Below are 20,800 nucleotides of genomic sequence, written 5' to 3'. Positions count from 1 at the left end.
TAGTGGATCTGGCAGTCAATTGATATTTGGGTATTTGCCACGTCATGTTTTATCTTTAGTATATGGCTTCCTTAGGAAGTGAACTTGACATTTTATATGTATTCCAAGCATTTTTGTAAAGTATAGTCAAGTGTGTTTCTGTTTTGTTTTTAATTGAGATATAATTGACAAATAGCATTATATTGCTCTTTTCTGGTTATCGCAGCGCGAGGCACCATGAGCAGCAAAGTCTCCGGCGACACCGTCTATGAGGTGGTGCGGGAAGTGCTGCAGGGGAACCAGCTCAAGCGCTGGAAGTTTTTGGAGACGGTGTAGCTTCAGATCTGCCTGAAGAACTATGACCCTCAGAAGGTCAAATGCCTCTCAGGCACCGTCCGGCTTAAATCCACTCCCGCCCCAAGTTCTCCGTATGTGTTCTGGGGGACCAGCAATGTAGTGATGTGACCAAGGCTGTGCATATTCCACATATGGACATCGAGGCACTGAAGAAACTCAACAAGGATAAGCAACTGGTCAAGAAGCTGGCCAAGAAGATGCTTTTTTTTTTTAAACTTTGGGATTATTTATTTATTTATTTATTTTTGGCTGTGTCGGGTCTTCGTTTCTGTGCGAGGGCTTTCTCTAGTTGCGGCAAGTGGGGGCCACTCTTCATCGCGGTGCGCGGGCCTCTCACTATCGCGGCCTCTCTTGTTGCGGAGCACAGGCTCCAGACGCGCAGGCTCAGTAATTGTGGCGCATGGGCCCAGCTGCTCCGCAGCATGTGGGATCTTCCCAGACCAGGGCTCGAAACCATGTCCCCTGCATTGGCAGGCAGACTCTCAACCACTGCGCCACCAGGGAAGCCCGATGATGCCTTTTTGTCTTCAGAGTCTCTGATCAAGCAGATCCCACGAATCCTGGGCCCAGGCCTGAATAAGGCCAGCAAGTTCCCTTCCTTGCTGATCCACAATGAGAACATGGTGGCCAAAGTTGGTGAAGTGAAGTCCACAATCAAGTTCCATGTGAAGAAGGTGCTGTGTCTGACAGTGGCTGTTGGCCACCTGAAGATGACACACGATGAGCTTGTGTTCAACATCCACTTAGCTGTCAACTTCCTGGTGTCATTGCTCAAGGAAAACTGGCAGAATGTCCGGGCTTTGTACATTGAGAGGACCATGGGCAAGCCCCAGTGCCTGTACTAAGGCACAGCTTAATAAACCATACTCCCACCATTAAAAACAAAACCCAAAGAACATTATCTTGGTTTCAGGTGTACAGTATAATGATTGGATATTCGTATGTATTGTGAAATGAGCACCACAATAAACCTAGTTAACATCCATCAACATCTACAGTCAAGTGTTTTGAACATGTCTGTGAACTGAACTTAATTTTCCATGTAAACAAGGTTGACAATTTCCTTGCAGAGAGGTGAAAAGAACAGTATTGGAGACTAAATATGTGTTAAATAAAAACTGATCTGGGGGCTTCCCTGGTGGCACAGTGGTTAAGAATCCGTTTGCCAATGCAGGGGATAAGGGTTCAAGCCCTGGTCCGGGAAGATCCCACATGCCGCGGAGCAACTAAGCCCGTGTGCCACAACTACTGAGCCTGCACTCTGGAGCCCGTGAGTCACAACTACTGAGCCCACGTGCCACAACTACTGAAGCTCATGTGCCTAGAGCACATGCTCTGCAACAAGAGAAGCCACTGCAATAAGAAGACCGTGCACCGCAACGAAGAGTAGCCCCTGCACGTCGCAACTAGAGAAAGACCGCGCAGCTACGAAGACCCAGCACAGCCAAAAATAAATAAATAAAATAAATAAAATAAATAAATTTATTTAAAAAAAACAAAAAAAAACCCTAATCTGGGCTTAGTTAAGGAGAAGCTTCATTCAAAGGGGTCATTCAAAAGGGTGAGGAAGGGAAGGGGGCCTCTTGCAGTAGGGAGAACCCCCCAACTGGAAGATCTGCCGGATCTCAACGGTCCAGCAGAAAAGGATTTTTCTTTAATACAGGATGGGGAGTAAACAAGGCTAGAAGGAATCTGGTGTGGGGAAATAAGTGGAGTGGCAGGACAGTTAATCCAGGAATGTCTTTCCTTTGGGTCAGCTGATTCTCAGAAGAGTGGTTAAGGAAGGCTTGTACACTGGCTCAGAATGAGAGTAATTCAGAGTTCAAGGGCTTGGGGGAAGGAGACCAGCTTCACTCTAGTTTGATCAAGTCAGGTATTTTGTTCAGATTAGTCAGTGGGTACAAACTGTTCAACCCGTCATTTATGAGACAAGGAATGAGAATGTGGAGGGTGTGTGTCTGGCATTGCCAAAGGTCAGCGAGGAGACATCTGGCTCTTATCTAAGTCATATGGGGAAGAATGTTTCTTGGCAGTAAGGCATTTCCCTGAACATAGAAGAGTGGGAGGATTTCTTAACCATTGCTGTTTCCCAAGAACACAGGGCTCCCGTAAAGTTTAACATTGTCACATGAATGAGATTGTTCCCAAAACTGATGCACAAAATAAGCAAAAAATACTGAGACTAGCCTAAAGAACTCCAGTTCATGCTGTGTTAATTTTCAAAACTATGAATGTTCCTGTAATATCAAGGAATATAAATATTGATGACATTAGTATAAAAATGCCCACCTTACCTTCTTTAGAGATAAAATGGGAAAAAGCCACTCCTATTTAAATAGGTAAGAGTCATCTAGATTTAGCATACAATTGTTTATTTAAAAAAAAGAGGACAGAGACTTGGGGTAAAATCAGTACGTGAAGTTGAATGTTGCTTTGGATTGATCAATGGTTTTAAACAAAATGAATCTTTCAAGTGTGAGGTTTTTTCCAAAAAAAAAAATCCTACGCCTACCTAATTAAGCCATTGGTCCTGTCGTCTTTGGTATTTTAAAGTACTTTTATCCATGCAACCCCCCCAAAATGGCTGTTTTGTATGTTTGACAAGTGTATCATTTCTCATTTTTAAAATTCATAATAATTATCACATAAGAAATGAAATATATGTTGTATGAAAATATTGTAACATGAAATGTCAAATTAACTAGAGTTCTAGAATTAAAAGTAATAATTAAAATATTATTTATATGATTAAAAACCACTTAGAGGCACTGGCAGAGTAAAGTAGCCATCAAAAAGGATGCCCAATTTAAATATCTTATTAAAAGTTTGGCCAGAAAATTCTCTGTGGCAATTCCTTAATAGCTACCACCTTGACAATTTTTAAAAACTGAAGTATAGTTGATTTACAGTGTTGTGTTAATTACTGCTGTACAGCAAAGTGATTCAGTTATACATATATACATTCTTTTTCATATTCTTTTCCATTATGGTTTATCACAGGATATTGAATACAGTTCCCTGTGCTATACACTAGGACCTTGTTGTTTACCCATTCTATATATACCAGTTTGCATCTGCTAACCCCAAACTCTGAATACATCCCTCTCCTACTCCCCACCCCCTTGGCAACCACCAGTCTATTCTCTCTGACAATTTTACTAACTAATTTTTGAGGAGAAATTTATTTCTGGGTATATTTTATCCTACCTTGTTCTTATCTTTTTATATAAACACATAAATGCCATATAAACAGAAAATGCTGCCTTGAAGTTTGCTAAAATGTGTAACAAACTTCCAGCAATCATAAAAGGGAGTATATAAAACCCCAAACCTCCCAGCCCCTCAGAACATGTCTGTAGGCAGGACTAAACTCTGCAGATCTAATGTACGGAGGCCAGCTAGTCACAAAAGCTCACCTGTACAGACCCACTAAGGATAGGTGTAGATATACTGTTTCTAATAAAAGGAACAGATGAACTTCAGTCTTATTTTGGCCATGTAATAATATTGTGGCCCAGGTTTTAAGTTGACTAAAACAAAGACAAATCTGTTGGAAGCCTGTTCTCCATGAGTCTCCTGTGTTTCTCTCTTTTGCACTGACTACTCTGGTCTGAACTAGCTCTTCGAGGTTGTTTGTATTGTAAACATTCTTGGGAGATAAAACAGTGTCTCCCTCTGGGGCAGGGGATAATCATGCTTCTGTTTACTGCCCTTTATAAATGATGTGTTCCATAAGCTCAGGTTTCCTCTCTTATAACACAACTCACTGCATGTACAGGTATCAATGGACCCTCTTCACATTGACCTGTAGGAACAGGTACAAATGCTTACATTCTAGTTCCTGCTATTACCATGAGTAATAAAGTCCTTTGTCTCTGACCCAGAAGTCTCGTGTCTTCTGCCAGCTTATATGAAATCAAGCCAAGCTAACTTGTTGGCTTGTAAGTATGGTAAAAATCTCAGACTCTACAAAGTACTTGACAAAACCATTCTCTGGGAAAGTTTCTTCTAATTTATTCCTTCAAATGAACTTCCATGTGTGGGAAAATTTAATGTTTTTTTCACTGATGTAAGTGTTCACTCAAATATTGATGAATAAATGAAATGAAAAGTAATCTTTGGAAAATACACATTTGATACAGGGTCCTTACAAAAAACTGTTTCTGCCATCCCCAAAGTAAGAATTCACAAAGTAGAAAATGGCACCCAATACCAAAGTGCATCCAGAAAATATTTCTTAAAACTTTAAGCAATTCTATTGAAGTGAATATTAGTTTTCCACTACTCTGTGGCAAAGTCCGAATACCTTGACTAGGCATAGGGACCCTTCAATTCTTTTGCTCTGTCAACCTCTCCAATTCCACCACCCACCACACTCACTCAGAGATCCTGGGAAGATCCTGAACATTTTCAACAATCTGAAAGAGCAAGTCATACCATCTAGATCCTGCACATGCTGAGACACTCTCCATCCACCACCTTCCCCTTTACCTCTCACACCTGTGAATCCTTTGGGTCTTCATTTACATATTATATCCCTTGGGAAGCATTCTCTGATGTCCCTCACCACCACCAAAACTACCACCCAAATCAAGGTTCAATGCGATCAGAGCATACGCTTCTCCCATCCACTCCATATTGTATTACTCTGATTACTTTTTTCATAGCACTTACCACTCACTCTTTGAAAGTATCTTATTTATTTGTTTAGTAATTTGTTTCATGCCTCCATGGGAGTGGGGTACCTGACACAGAGTAGGTCATCAATACATGTTAGTTAAGTAAATAAACAAAGGCTAAATGCAGGGGCAACACTATAATTCTTGATTAGATTTATCTATTCACTTGTGAGCTCTAATGAGCTGTAAAGTCCACGAGAGAGCAGGGTCTTCATCTGTCTTATTCCTACACTGCCTAGGACAGCAGGAAAATTTGTTGAAAATGTTGCATCAAACAACTCAGACAAACTCTCAGGTAAGAGCAGCTAATTAAATAATTTGGAGTTGGAATGAACCATACGTGTAATACAGTTCAGTCTCTTAGTCCTAAAAATAAGAATGAATACAGTATTTGAGGTGATACAGACTTTAAATCTTATCGAGAACAGCTACTAAGAACTGTGTTACTTTGTGACTTTGCTCAGCAAATCTTCCCATCTCTTCTATGGTGGCCCATCCTCCTTTCCTCCACATTGTTTCCCCAAATTCTAGTTTTACCTTCATCATGGCTAAGAAGCAGCTGAGTGTCTCCAGCACCAGGAGACCTCAAGGAGCTGTGATCTGGGGGAACAGTTCCATTTTCTTAACTCCTTGCACTTTGTCTTCCTAATCGAAACTTGGCACCGACAGTGATCACCGCAGTGGAAGAAGGGATGAGGGCGGTGGGGATATTTGTGGATGGTGGAGATGTGTACATGCAGGTGACAGGGAATGAAAATATGATCAAACAGGCAGTGAGATCAAAAAACTGAGGGGACTTCCTGCATATCTTCACACACTTACAGGAGTGGCATAAATACACAAGGTTTAGGATAAAATAATCTATAGAGGCAGGGCTCTGGAAGAGGATTTCTGCCCCCAAAACTTTTTTTAAGTTATTTTTAAATGTTTTTTGAATAACTAGTAAACAAACAAGTAATTATAGGGCACAGGTTTATCTGACTACTAAATCTTTTAGGAACTATAAGGCACAGATTTACCTTACTAAATAAACTAGTAACCATAGGGGTTATATTAATTTTCCTTATAACTCATTTCACAAGGAAATACAAAATGGATGAAATATTATTCAAGTATAGAAGATAATTCACAAAGATACAGGAAAAGTACAGGGTTATGTCATGATGAATGTTTTTGTGTCATGCACCAATTACCAATTCCCTGAAGAAGAAAAAAGTTACAATAAAAAATAATTTTTCATTCTCATAACAGGAATTAATGTAACCCTTACTGTTCCTCTAGATTTTTGCACCCAGAATTTTCCCATTACTCTATCTTCAGACGTATACTTCCTTTCCAAATATCAGCAATAGCTCCCAAGGCCTTGATAAGCAAGAGAGCGTATTCTACTGCCCTCTGCTGGAAGATGGAGTTATCACCCATCAACTGGAGAGGAAATGGCTGCTCTCTCCATAATCCCTTCAACTACTAGTTATCACCAGCCAGCTAATATATCATCTAATGTAGATGATGGATATAGATATAGATAGACAGACGATAGATGAATAGATCGATGGATAGCTAGATGTAGATAGATAGATAGATACATAGATACTAGATGAATGATAGATCATGGATAATAGATAGACGATAGATAGATAGATAGATAGATAGATAGATAGATAGATAGATAGATAGATAGATAGATAGATAGAGATGCTAGATAATTGATAGGTGTATAGATAGACAGACTATTATTCAGAGACAAGACTGAGTATATTCTGCCACTATATTATATCTATTTTCTGATCTAAGTCAAACTTCTATGAACCTGCAAAATAAAACTAGGATAACACTTTTTAAATGGTAAGCACTTGACAAGTAGGGAATGTGGAAGGAGATGCTCCTAACCAATGTACAGATAACTGATAAGCTGAAGATGCTCAGGACAGGGGAAAGATCTAGGTTAGACACAGGAAAATTGTTGTCAAATCTCCATTTACTTATGTGAAGTCCATGAGAGCACTTAATACAACATTTAATAAATAGCTGCATTGCTTTGTGCCTTAGATCACCCACCTTTAAAGCTTTTACTCCAACATTCTGAGCCCACTGAGAGTGACAAATAAACTGTGTGTGCTTATGTGTAAATTTTCTTAAAATATGGATGCTATATTTAATGTCATAGTATTATCAGAAGCATAGATTTAACTCAAAGTTTCCAGAAGGGTTATGTGAAATATAATGGCTTAAAAATTTGATAGGTCTTAGTTTGGGAACATGCTGTATCCTCCCTTGACAGTTACTGCTGACACTCCCTTCTGAATGATGCCTCCGTCCATGACTCACCGGGGTCGTGTTTGGGCTGGAACACTGGCTCAAGGATGTTATCCCATCATCAGGGAACAGGCATGGGTTTTAGACTCAAATAAACTTGGAATTTGATCTCGGCTCTAACAAAACATTGAATAACTGTTAGAGCAAACACTTGTGTAGTATGCACCGTGTTTAAGAGCCCCGGGAGAGAGGTGTCAATTTTACCAATGAAGAAACTAAGGCACAGGAAGTGTTAAGTAACTTTCACGTACTTGAGCCCCAGAGTTAGTAAGTCATGCAGTCTCTTCCCTGAATTATATTATCCTCATTTATAAAATGAGAGTAAAGAGATCCAGCTTGCTGGATTTGGGGCAGGATGAGGGAAAATGTATACAGAGTGTGAAGCACAGATCCTCGTACCTAGTAGGTGCTGAAAAAAATTGTTGCTGGTATTTTTGTCCCTTAATGGCTTGGTCCTTATGGACTACCTGACATTTATCCAGTTTCCAACAGCAGTAAATCACTCAATAAAGCCACTGCAGAGTCTTTCTGCAGAATTCAGGGTTAGAAGAAAAGCAAAAAATGACCTTTCCTAGACCCTCCATTTGGAGGGTGCAGACCCAAGAGCATGTGACCAGCTAGGAGAAACTGGAGCCCCTGTAGAGAATCGGAAGAGAGAGAGAAATACCCTTCTTTTTACATGTGCTATTGCTTCCCCAGCTCTTTCCCCCTTATCTATTCGTGACCAGGTTGGTCAGACCCAGCCGTAAGACGGTTTCCCTTTCTCTGACCTAACTGAGATGGTGTTCGCAACCAGAGCGGCTATGAAGGTGAGGTTTTCCTACTTCCAGCACTCACATCTTAACTAATGGAGTAATCCCATGACTTACCGAGACCTGGACCAGCTCACCCTATTTGAACTTGATATTTATTATAAGAATCTACATGTCCCAAATGCATAGAACAAGTGAAAATCAATCCATTCTCATGAGTCATTATTTAGAAGCAACGTGAGATCCGGGGACCACAGTAGAGATGTACTAGGTTGTCATTCTTGACTCACAGAGTCTCTTGGGCAATGAGGTGTCCTCCCTGCAGGTTTAATGGCTTCAGGAAAGATGTGTTTTGTTTCCTTTCAGCAGGCATGTCTTCAGCCCAGATTACTCCATTAATCATTCCATAACGTCCTCCCCTGTACAGAATGTTTACACTCCTTGGTTGCCTTAACCGGCAGAAGTGGTTCCTCCAAAGGATCAAAATGTTATCCTTCAAATCTTTCCTCATGTGTCTGCGGCTCCAACCTGCATAAGTAAGTAACAGATGGGACGGTGCCATGACCACACCTTACTTGTGAGCCACGAAATTATATGGTTCATTCATAAACCCTCTGGTGAAACAGGCTTTTATGACTCTAAGTTGGAAAATTTGAGGGGATTTCCACTTAACTTCATGTTAATTTCCATGGTACTAATCAGTACATTCCAACTGCATGTGGTATCTTTATTTCTTAAAAAATACTCTAAATAACTACTCCTGTAAATATAATACAAATTTATATGGCAGTAAAGTCACATTTAAGAATTCTTCACTTCTCAAAATATATTATCAGTTTCCTTTTTTATAAATGATCTTTTAGTGTCTTAAAAATATGCTTTGTTTTGTAAACACAAAAAATAGCAATTTTACTAACCTGATTTTTTTTTTTTTTAATGATTTTTTTTTAAATTTATTTATTTCTATTTATGGCTGTGTTGGGTCTTCGTTTCTCTGCGAGGGCTTTCTCTAGTTGTGGCAAGCGGGGGCCACTCTTCATCGCGGTGCGCGGGCCTCTCACTATCGCGGCCTCTCTTGTTGTGGAGCACAGGCTCCAGACGCGCAGGCTCAGTAATTGTGGCTCACGGGCCTAGTTGCTCCGCAGCATGTGGGATCTTCCCAGACCAGGGCTCGAACCCGTGTCCCCTGCATTGGCAGGCAGATTCTCAACCACTGCGCCACCAGGGAAGCCCCTAACCTGATTTTTGAAGTCTCATTTTATCAGCTAATTAAGAACGTGAGAGAAATAGGTGCTTCATATATATTTATGCATATTTTTCTTTGTTTTAAACATACCTTGTATTTTTATTTGCTTCCTGCCATTAAATAGACTGAAATTCTTCTGACACCTTCTTGAATATATGGGAAAATAGCTTATATGTCCACGGTCTTTTTTTTTTTTTTTTTGAAGTACAAATGTTATATTAGTTTCAGGTGTACAACATAGTGATTTGACATTTATATACATTATGAGATGGTTACCACCATAAGTCTAGTTACCGTAATTTAAAATTATTACAATATTATTGACTATATTTCCTATCTTGTACATTATAACCCCATGACTTATTTTATAACTGGAAGTTTGTGCCTCTTAATCCCCTTCACCTATTTTACCCTCCCCCCTCCATCTGCTGCTCTCTGGCAACCACCTGTTTTCTCTATGCATCTATAAGTCTGTTTCTGTTTTGTTTATTTATTTATTTTTTTAGATTCCACATTAAAATGAAATCATACAGTATTTTTCTTTCTCATCTGACTTTTTTCATAATACCCTCTAGGTCCATCCATGTTGTCACAAATGGCAAGATTTCATTCTTTTTTAAGGCTGAATAATATTCAATTGTGTATACATATATACATACTACATCTTCTTTATTCACTCATCTGTTGATGAGCACTTAGGTTTCTTCCATAGCTTGGCTATTGTAAATAATGCTATAAATAACATGGGGGTGCATATGTGTTTTCAAATCAGTATTTTTATTTTCTTCATGTAAATACTCAGAAGTGGAATTGCTGGATCATATGATAGTTCTATTTTTAATTTTTGGAGGAAACTGTTTTCCATAGTGGCTGCCCCAATTTGCATTCCCACCAGTAGTGCAGGAGGGTTCCCTTTCCTCAACATCCTCACCAACACTTATTTGTCCATATGGTCTTTTTATATAAAGACCAAATTATTATCTAGGCTCAAAAGCTCCCATCAGTTAATCAGTAAATGTTTACTGAGGACCTACTGTGTTCCAGACACTCTTCTAGGCACTGGGGGTATATTAAGCAAATAAAACAAGCTGATGTCCCTGCCCTCATGGAGCTTACATTCTAACTTGTGTTACCTAATGGAAGATCTAGGAAACAAGATTTGAGTTTGAATCTTTACTGTCCAATTTATTCTCCATTGATCATTTCACTTCTGTTAGCCTTATGGCTTTCCTTCCTATTAAATAATTGTTTTTTAAGATACCTTTTATCCATCTCATTTGAGTGTTTTGAAATTTAAAACAGCAAGGATACAGAAAGCCATGTACACAAAAGAATAGAGGAGGCATTTATGGGATACACTAAGGGCTAAGCTGTATTGTCTTCCCTCAAGGAAGTGTTAATCTTGTGCAAGTAGATGGCTATGCCATGAGATATATAATGATTAATCACTAAACTGCGTGCTGCTGACTTTAACTGCAGCTGGAGAAATCAAGGAGCACTAACTACTGGGGGATGATTCAAGGAGAAGGTAAAACTTGGACTGGTTCCTAAATAATATTGAAATTGGGAAGAGTAACAAAAGTCACTAATGGGGATTGGAATGATGTAACAGTTATGAAATGTACAATTATGTAATGATGTACAATTATGAAAATTGCTTGATAAGGACTGAGAGAAACAATAAGCCCTATAAGGGCATGGAGAAACATTTTGGAGGCCTTAAAGTCCAGACAGAGAGTTTGATGCAATAGAGTGGAAGTCTCAAGCATGAAGGGGAGATGCCAACAGTGCTGTCTTAGGAGGGTCTAAGCTAGATACTGAGTCTGCTGTAAGTTTCCCTCAAAAATAGGCATGTCCTGACATTGTCCACCTCTCCCAGGGATCAGAAGCTTTGCTCTTCCAGACCTAGTGAACTTCTGAAGTCTTGGAAGAAGAGGAGAAATACATGTACCCCTTGTGCACCAGAAGAAAACTGTCATCACTATACCTCTAGGCCCTCCACCTGCAACTATTTGGGAAGATCCAAAGGTGAAGCAAAAGTCTTGACTCAGCCTCCCGCTATAAACCTAAAGAAGAACAAATATTAACATTCTACCTCATTTGCTTTTTATATATCCATTTGAGAACAAACTGCAGACATAATGCTGCTTCATCCTGGAGTACTTCAGTGTGTGTTTCCTAAGTGTAAAGGTATTCTCTCTTTTTTTTTTAAATTAATTTCTATTGGAGTATTGTTGATTTACAATGTTGTGTTAGTTTCTGCTGTACAGCAAAGCAAATGAGTTATACATATATGTATATCCACTCTTTTTTAGATTCTATTCCCATATAGGTCATTACAGATTATTGAGTAGAGTTCCCTGTGCTATACAGTAAGTTCTTATTAGGTTATCTATTTTATATATAATAGGTGAAGGTATTCTCTTATATAGCCACCACACAACTTTCAAAGTCAGGAACTTAGTATTGATAGGATACTATTTATAATCTACAACCTTATTTAGATTTTGCTAATTATACCAATAAGGTCTTTTAAAGAAAAAAAAATATCAAATTATGCACTGCATTTGGTTGTCCTATCTCTTTAATCTCCTTTAATATGGAACAGTTTCTCCATCTTTCTTTTATTATATGAGCAATTATTTTGTCATATATCTCTCAAATTGCATGTGCCCCGTGTTCCCTCCTCATAAGAGAAAAGGAGTAATTTTACAGTAGAGACAAGTGGCAGACACCATTGGAGCCAAGCAATCAGCGTTAATAGCACCAACCATGGCACAGGCTGACATCATTTGCCTCCTGATAGGATGCAATGAGAACACATAATTTCTGTGCTATTCCTACCCAAAATTCATAACATGAATCTAATTTTGTTCTTTTATGTCTAGTAATATGCCCAAAACATTCAAGCAAAATGTCTCTACTTGCGTTCTACCCTTGTCTAACTGTCATAATTTCAGGATAAACCATGTGTCATTAGATCACAAGGACTGAGTTCTACCACCTTATTTACTTCATGATCTAGAGAGCAAGAAAAGGGTGAGTGCTACAAAGACAACTCCAAGTATATTTTTTTCGCTTGTAATCACATCTGGGTTTCAAGGCTCCCATCATTTCCTCTACCCTTTGTATCTAACCAATTATGTTCTCACTGTTTCTCTGTATGTAAATATGTACACCCATAATCTGGAGAGTTGAAGTGAAAATTTAGTTCCTATCCAATGTTCCAGAATTTGAAAAAAAAAAAAAGATTGCTTATTATGTTATTTTTTTATCTGATTCCTTGAAGCTGGTATAGACTTTTTCACTTGGATTAAAAGGCCCAAAATATTTTTTAAATATTTGTTAAAATAAATTTTCTTTCTCTTTTCCCATGAATGCTCGAAGTATAATATTGCTATTATTTGCATAGAAATTGAAAGCTATATTTTTCCCATTGTCTAATAGCAAACTGCCAAAGTTCAAATCTTCAGAGCCATATGAAGTTTCATTCCTCATGAAACCCAAGCTACATGCTAATGAAAAGAAATATTTTCTTTATCAGCATTTGCTATTTATCTTCCTTCACCACATTTCATTCATTTTATTTATTTCATTTTGTATCAGGGATTAATCTGAAATGTTTGATTTTAATGACAAATCCCCTTTATACAAAACTTTTTAAATATGATTTTTTTTTTTTTTGGCCATGCCACGTGGCATGTGGGATCTGAATTCCCCAATCAGGAATCAAACCTGTGCTCTCTGCATTGGAAGCGTGGAGTCTTAACCACTGGACTGCCTAAATATGATTTTTAATATAATTTATTCCTAACTTGAGATCTTGTGGATAGGGAATGTCAAAGGCTTATAACAACTTTCTTTTAAAGATTTCAAAAGTAATGATCCCGGGAATAGGCACGTGAGAACTGCTGGGAAAAAAATCAAAGAGGTAAAAGCAAACATAAATCAGTAAGTAAAAGTAGAGCCAGATGTGCTTTCCAAACAGAACAGTCTACTCCCTAATGATACAAGTCACTGCATGGACCCAGGAGTGTCCCTGAACTTTGCCATTCCTCCTGATTTCCTTACATAACAAAAAAGATAACCAGGCCTCTCTTGCATTAGTTCAGCTGGAGGTAGCTCTCCCCAAAAATATTATAGTAAATCAGTAGACTATATTTTTTAACCAAAACCATTCTTTTTAAATAGGAGATCCAACCTCTGACTAAGAAAAAGAGAAATGGGGGAGAAAATTAAATAAACAGTACAAATGAACTAAAAAAAAACAAAAAAAAAACTCACTCTGTTCAAAAGCTCTTTTTCAGTAATATTAACTCCATAAATGGATATCCTCTAAATCTGCCAATGAATTAAAAATCAAGGTGGCAAATATATGGATATATAATTATACAGAGCAGTATATACCCTCTGCTAATTGTTCCTCTAGCCTCTTGATATTCACTACCGAAATGTTAGCAGAAGAGTGGAGTGATGGATTCTATCCCCTCTTTAATCATGAGGTTTTTTTTATCAATTTATTATTTATACCCCAACTACTTCCCCAAAAGATTTTTTGACAGCTCATAATAAAAGACTTAAGTAATAGGACAAATAAAATAATGATAAAGAAAAAAAAACCAAAACATTCTTTTTAAACATATTTTTAATAAACCACGTAATGAAATTTCACACCTAGGCTTTAGGATTTTGTTACAATGTCTCTAAAATTATTTTAAAGTAATTAAGTAGTGTTATTAAACCAAAGGTGGTATTATTGCTGCTTTTTAAAAATCAACTCATATATATAAGGTTTGAATGAGTTACACCACTGAACAAAAATATTTGACTACATCAGTAAGCCAATTATCCACCATCCTATGCACATTTCTGGTCAACCGAGAAAATAGATAATTTTTTTTTCTTTTTTCCTCCCACTGAGTGAGATTGTTAGCTGGATGAAGAAGCAAACTACTGAATGCACTTTGGAGGCATGGACATCCATTTCTGCATCCAAGAAGAGCTCAGTCCCCCTGCTGGAGCCCCTCCCAGCTCTGACTGCCTCTGGCTTACACATAAAGGCTTCAGGTCCCAAGTTCAGGAGTGTCGAGTTGAATTAGATCCATCTTAAATCATTTCATTAGCTTTAGAACTCCACCTTCAGATATAACCATGGAAAAAGATCAATCAAGGGCACGTTCCAGTATCATTCACAGGATTTCTCAGTTGCCATTGGGAGGGGGTGTCTTTATATTTTCACAATGCCTGGCACCCATTCCTCCTGTGCCTCTCTTTGTGTTTTTCCTTCTCCTCTGCTTCCCTTAAGTTGTTTTTTGTTCATGTTTGTTTATTTGTGTTTGTTTTGTTTTGTTTTGTTTTTTGCTTCCCTTAAGTTTTAGCTGCACATCTACATTCTCCTAGAAATTCTTTATGAATACAATCATGTTCTGACTAGTACTAGCTTTCCCTCCTACCCATTTCCCTGGGTCAGGCATTTACATATATAAGTGGATTTCAGTCTCGTATGCATTGCTTCTCTAATTAAATACATATTCCCAAAGGACAAAGGAATCCTACTTCTATTTCTTCTCATTTCCAGATCACCCAGTGGCTAGTGCAGTACATGGGATAACACCTATACACTTAGAGCTTTGCCTGACACAGAGAAGCACCTAATAAGTGTTAGTCATCCTTATCATCACCTAAGTGCTGACAACAAGTAATAGGCATCTCACAAATGTTTACATATTAATGCACAGTTCATTCATGTATTTGATTTTAATTGTTGAGCTCATTCTTCTGTGGTTAAGTTACACTGATACGGAAGTCAGACACATTTGAAAACTGCATTAAATGAAGAGAAACATTGAAGTAGTATTTTCATCAGTTACTGTGAGTTATAAAAGTTCATGAACTACAGTCATGGCAAAACTGTAATCTGGTTCTATCAACTGCAGTACTTCATTATTCTTATATTTCTCTCCACAGAAGAAAGAGCAAATATTGTATCCATCATCACAAAACTTTTAAGAGAGTGTGCCAATGCTAAAGTGTGTGTTAGGGGACGTGCTTGTGTCTTTAGATGCTTTTAACCGGTAGACCCTCGGAATTAAAGAGAAAGATGCTTAAAAAGTCATTTCCATGTGAGGGTTAGTAATGAACTACAGAAGCAAATTAGGTGAAGGTGAAAAACTGAGAATTAGAAGGTGTAAGAACTGGAGTTTTGTCGCAGCCCAGCCACTTGAGATCTCAGGCAAGGCACTTCATCTTTCTGAGCCCTAACTTGCCCCCCTGTAAAATGAAGGGCCTGGCATAATGATTCTTTATGTTCCTCTCAGTTCTAATACTGGCCTCCCAAAGTCCTCACACAGAACAGTTAGAACTAATTGTTCAACCCAGGGCTGTTTCCTTAGAGCTGGCTGGATTTAGTTGAATTGAAACTTACATGGAATAATACATATTTTCAATTTATATTAAAAATATAAACTGTATCACTCTAAAACTACACTATAGAATTTTTTTCTTTCAAATCCTGTAGGAAAAAAAAAAAGAGAGAGATTGACAGTACTAAGGCTTCTTTCTTTTATGTGCCCTAGACTTGTTTGAGGATTATGATTTAAAATCTCTTAGAAAATTACAAAGTTATTCCAAAATGTCCCATCTTAATGGTTGGACCAGCAAACCCTAGACTAGTGTTTCTCAACCTCAGCACTTTTGACCTTTTGATGATTCTTTGCTGTGGAAGCTGTCCTATGCATTGTTTAATGTTTAGCATCATTCCTGGTCTCTACTCACTGGATGCCAGTATCACCCCCTACCTGCCAAATCGTGACAATTAAAAAATGTTTCCAGACATTTCCAAATGTCTTTGGGGGATTAAGATCATCTCCACGTTGAGGACCACTTCCTAGACAGAAAGTCAACAGCCCACCACTGGCTGTATCTGTTTACCTCCCTTTCTGTCCATTTTCTAACTTTCTTTCCCTATTCATCTTTGTTCCCTTTCCTCCATTTGATTTCTTTTTTTCTCTTCCTTTTATTCTTCTCTGTTTCTTTTTTTCTGTCTCTACTGCATCTGATTTAGCTTTTCCATCATCCAAACCACTGGCACCAGGAGGTCAGAGAGAAGCTGACTCTGGGCCTTGATGAGCACCCATAGAACGGCTATAAGGCTAAGGGGACAGCTTTGAAGTCAAGGTTGGGCTCAGATCCTTTTTCTGCAACATTTATTTGTTCTGTGACAATTTGGCAAAGTTGTTTAATCTCTTTGGGCCTTGGTTTCCTTATCTGAAATACCTTTTTCATAGACCTTGTGAAGATTAAATTAAGTGAGCTAAACTATTTCATGTCCTTAGCTTAGGGCATGGAACATGGGGAGGTCTCAATAGGCAGCAGCTATTACTTAATAACATTATGTTACTGGAAATGAGGAAGCTATACCTCAGTCACAGTGAAGAGATTTTAAGAATATAAGAGCTCACAATAGAAATTAAAGCATTATCCCTATATATATATACCGTATATAGTATATACTACAGTATATATGTATACTGTATATATATATATATATATATATATATATATATATACACATAGGCTGATGCAAAAAAAACCCATTCAGTTAAAAGTTGAATAAGTTCCAGTGATCTAATGTATGGTGTGGTGAAATTATAGTTGCATTATTGTATCATATTATTATATTATATTATATTATATTATAGACTTGAAAGTTGCTATGCATAGAGCTTTAATGTTCCCACCATAACAACAATAAAATGGTAATTACATTAAATGAAGGATGTAACTAACCTTATTGTGGTAAACATTCCACAATATATATATGTGTATCGAATTCACATTGTTTGCCTTAAAATTATACATTGTCATATGTCCACTGTATGTTGATAAAGCTGGAAAAAAATCAGTAAAGTTTTAACTTCAAAATAAAAAAAAATTAAAGCATTATTATTGTTAGTTGTCAAAACAGGTACAATCTAATTAGCCTAAGAAAATAAATGTAGAATAAAGGGCAAAGTTAATGATGGTCATCCTTTCAGTCTTTCTGCCGAGTTACATTAAAAAATTGCTAATTCCATCAAAGTGTCTGTAATGTGACCGTTTCACAGGAACAACTGCATTTATTCTCAAATGTAAATCGGTGGTACTAGAAAATATATTAATATAATAATCATTCCAAAAGTAATTGCTCCCTTCTATTGAAGAAAAAAATGTTAGCTGGAAAGAGTAATTAAACTCACTAAATAATGTTTGGAGAAAATTTTTGAAACACCCTGATTTCCAAAGGCTTGAGCTGATATGCTGCTTCCCTTCAGGTTGAACGTGATTTGGAAGGCCTCTCTTTGTAGCCAAAGTCATTTTTGTTGTTGGAATCACTTGGGTAAAAGGTCTCTTTGCAGCCAACATTATAACATGCTTTAAAGTTGTATTCCTCATTTTCTAGTACTGTCGCCATACTAGAACTGAAATGAAAAGTATTTGCAAAAATAACATCAAGCCCACTGATTTAAAAAAAGAGCCATTGTCCCAAGAAACCAAGTTAAGAATAATCTAAGGTCAGGCTTGCATTCAAGATTTGTGAAAATCAGAAAAGCTGGTAAAGCTGTTAAGTCCTGGAACAGATCCTTTTTAGCAACTCCAGTAACTGACTAGTTGCTGCGTTACTGCCGGAGCCAGCTCTCTCCATGATCTGTCATTCAACAGGCAGGCACACTGAGTCACAGAATCCTAATCTTGGATTCTGAGACCCAGGGAGGCCAAAAGACCAGATAGTAAGTACACTGGTGTCAAGGCCAAGAGTAGCCTCCTCTTTGGTTCACAGTCCAATGCTGTTTTCTTTCCTTGGGCCAAGGGTGATAAGAGATGTGGCCCTGAAGGTAGGCTTCCACTAGTGAGTGTGTAAATCAAGATCTGGGGATGCTCAGGGTGAGACTTTATGGGACACAGTCACCAGTAGCAGAATAGGGAACAGTTTCTCCTATTAAGAAATGAAAACTCTGGGATCGTAGAGCCTGATAAAGAACAAATAGACCCTCCCCCCTACACATACACACACACATGCATTTCATTTACTAATCAATAATCATGATTTCTATTTGAAATAAAACAAAACTCCTAGGCAAAAAAGTAAAATTTGTCTGAACTAGGGCATTTGAAAGTGATAAGTTACTTAAGGCTTTACATTAGAATATAAAATACCATTTAATGTAGTTTCATAGCCAAAATCACAAACTCTCCTCATCCTATAATATTTCACTTCCTTTGATAAGACAGTAAGATCTTTCCAAGCAATTTCCTTCTCTAATTTGCCTTTATATCTGCATAATGTGCTGCAAAAAAAAAAAAAAAAAAATAGGCCCTTGGTAAATATTTATTGAAAGAATGGGCCCCATAAAAGCATCAGCTTCAGAAGTTGCAAATATGACCTAATGCAAATTTCCATTTCAATTCCCTGGAAGCTTTCAGAAAGTTTTCATGCCAAAAACTCCATATTTCATATATTGACCAAAATTCTGAAGGAAACTGGTGAGAGAGAGAGAGATGATTAAAAACTGACTGTCCATGCTTAGTTGGGTCTTAAAATATTTTTTCACTCTTTGTTTAGGTTGTGATGGTGGAGTTAATAAAAATATTTTACAATACAACAGGAAAAGAACACACTTCATAATTTCTTTAGAAACAATAGTGAAAGCAATTAAGGAAAGATTTAGAAAGAATGACTTCTCTATTATTGTGTGCTCATTAAATTGTCTAAAGATTTTGTTGTTGTCATTGTTTAAAATCATTTATATATACCTTTCTGTGAGTTAAATTGACACAGTATTACTGTAGTATGGGGAGCAAAAAGATTTGATTACAAAAAAGAATCCAGAAATAAACGTTACTGTTCATTGTTCAAAGCAACAAAGCTCTAATAGCTTAAAGAGTTTTGAAACTGGCTCCAAACTGGTTTGGAGTGAGATCATTGGATAAATCCTCTGCAAAGGGTTTATTACTTTTCTGGATCAAACAAACGTCCCTCAAAAATGATGACAAATGAAAGCCTAAGTGCCCTTCAACCATAACCTAAATAAATAAATTTCCTTTTTTAATTCTATAAAGCTACCTACAGAAATCCAATTAAATATAGAAAAGAAGCGATAATGACAGAAGCAAAGCAATCAGAGACTGACAGACCAATAAGGCTATTGAGTATAATTACTGTGATGTTATTTCTACTAATAGAAATCAGATAACATGGGCAGTACATGAAAACATGGGCTCAGTAGATGTGTATCATTCCCCAGTCAGATAATACTTATACAGATGCAGAAATAATGGGATCTTCCACATATTCCTCTCAATGCCTGTCCTTTACAATCAGTAACCTGCTAAACTTGCAACAGAATGTCAAGCTAAGCTCATGGAGTAGAATCCCAATACCTTGGCCTCATTAAGGACCTCCCGCCCAGCTCTATACAGGCTGTGTGACACCACCCCTGACAGAGGTCGCCCAGGCTCTGCTTGTATTTTGCAGGGATGGTCAGTTCACAACCAAAGCTGCCTTTCCCAGCACTTTAAATTTTTAGAAAAAAATTTTTCTCACATTGAGTTTAATCGGCCTCCTGGTAACATCTCTGTACTGATCTTTATCCTGTATCTTTACAGGAAAAGAGCGTTATTTCACCTAAAATGCTTTGAGCACATCTGGGCCAGCCACTTTGCTATATGCTGGCAATGTAAAATTCAATCGACAAATGCCAACTTCTCCCCCAGTCTATACCTTCTTCCCCAAAACCAGCCCCAAATATTAGAATACAGGGTTCACATCCTTAAGTTTTCTCTATTCTAGGATGACTATCCCAGTCTCCTCAACTCCTTCTCCCTTGACATGGTGTCCAGGATTTTCTTTAATCTGGTTGCTTTCTTTTAGGGATATTTGTATTTATCAATGAGGTCTTCAGCAGGTCATCCCTGAAATTTACTAATGTAACCTGGGATTTCACTCAGTCACTCACTCTGGGTTTGTCAGTCTCAGTAAGTTGTTGGGTATGATGCTGATGTGATCATTGTGTTCCAGAAACCACAAGGACCTTCTGCAGGGGAAAACTGTACAGATTTTCTTTTTTGCTGCTCTGCACGGTTTGCAGGATCTTAGTTCCACCACCAGAAACTGAACTCGTGCCCTCGGCAGTGAAAGCACAGAGTCCTAACCACTGGACCGCCAGGGAATTCCCAAACTGTACGTATGTTCATGTCCTCCTCTATCAGTCTCTGATCCTCCCCTTCACACTTAATGTTTTTGCTACTTTTATCTTTGTTAAATTATAGCTTTGGGGATTTGTTCCAGAGTATTAGCCTGTTAAAATATTTTTGAATCCTCATCCTGTAATCCAAGGAACTAACTCTTCTCCCCAATGTTTAGCACCTGAAAAATAATGAACACGTATTCTAATTCTTCTTCTGAGTCACCATTTTTCTTTAATATTAGAAAG

The 20,800-nt window shown here is 37.8% G+C and overlaps 1 pseudogene; it reads left to right on the top strand.

Moving 5' to 3' along the window:
* The first annotated feature begins 216 nt into the window (after window positions 1-216).
* On the top strand, window positions 217-1,181 carry LOC118904202 (annotated as a pseudogene).
* Window positions 1,182-20,800: the final 19,619 nt, after the last annotated feature.

The sequence above is a fragment of the Balaenoptera musculus genome, chromosome 11 (assembly GCF_009873245.2).
Source record: "Balaenoptera musculus isolate JJ_BM4_2016_0621 chromosome 11, mBalMus1.pri.v3, whole genome shotgun sequence".
Taxonomy (NCBI): Eukaryota; Metazoa; Chordata; class Mammalia; order Artiodactyla; family Balaenopteridae; genus Balaenoptera; species Balaenoptera musculus.
This window is presented reverse-complemented; position numbering and strand designations above follow the sequence as displayed.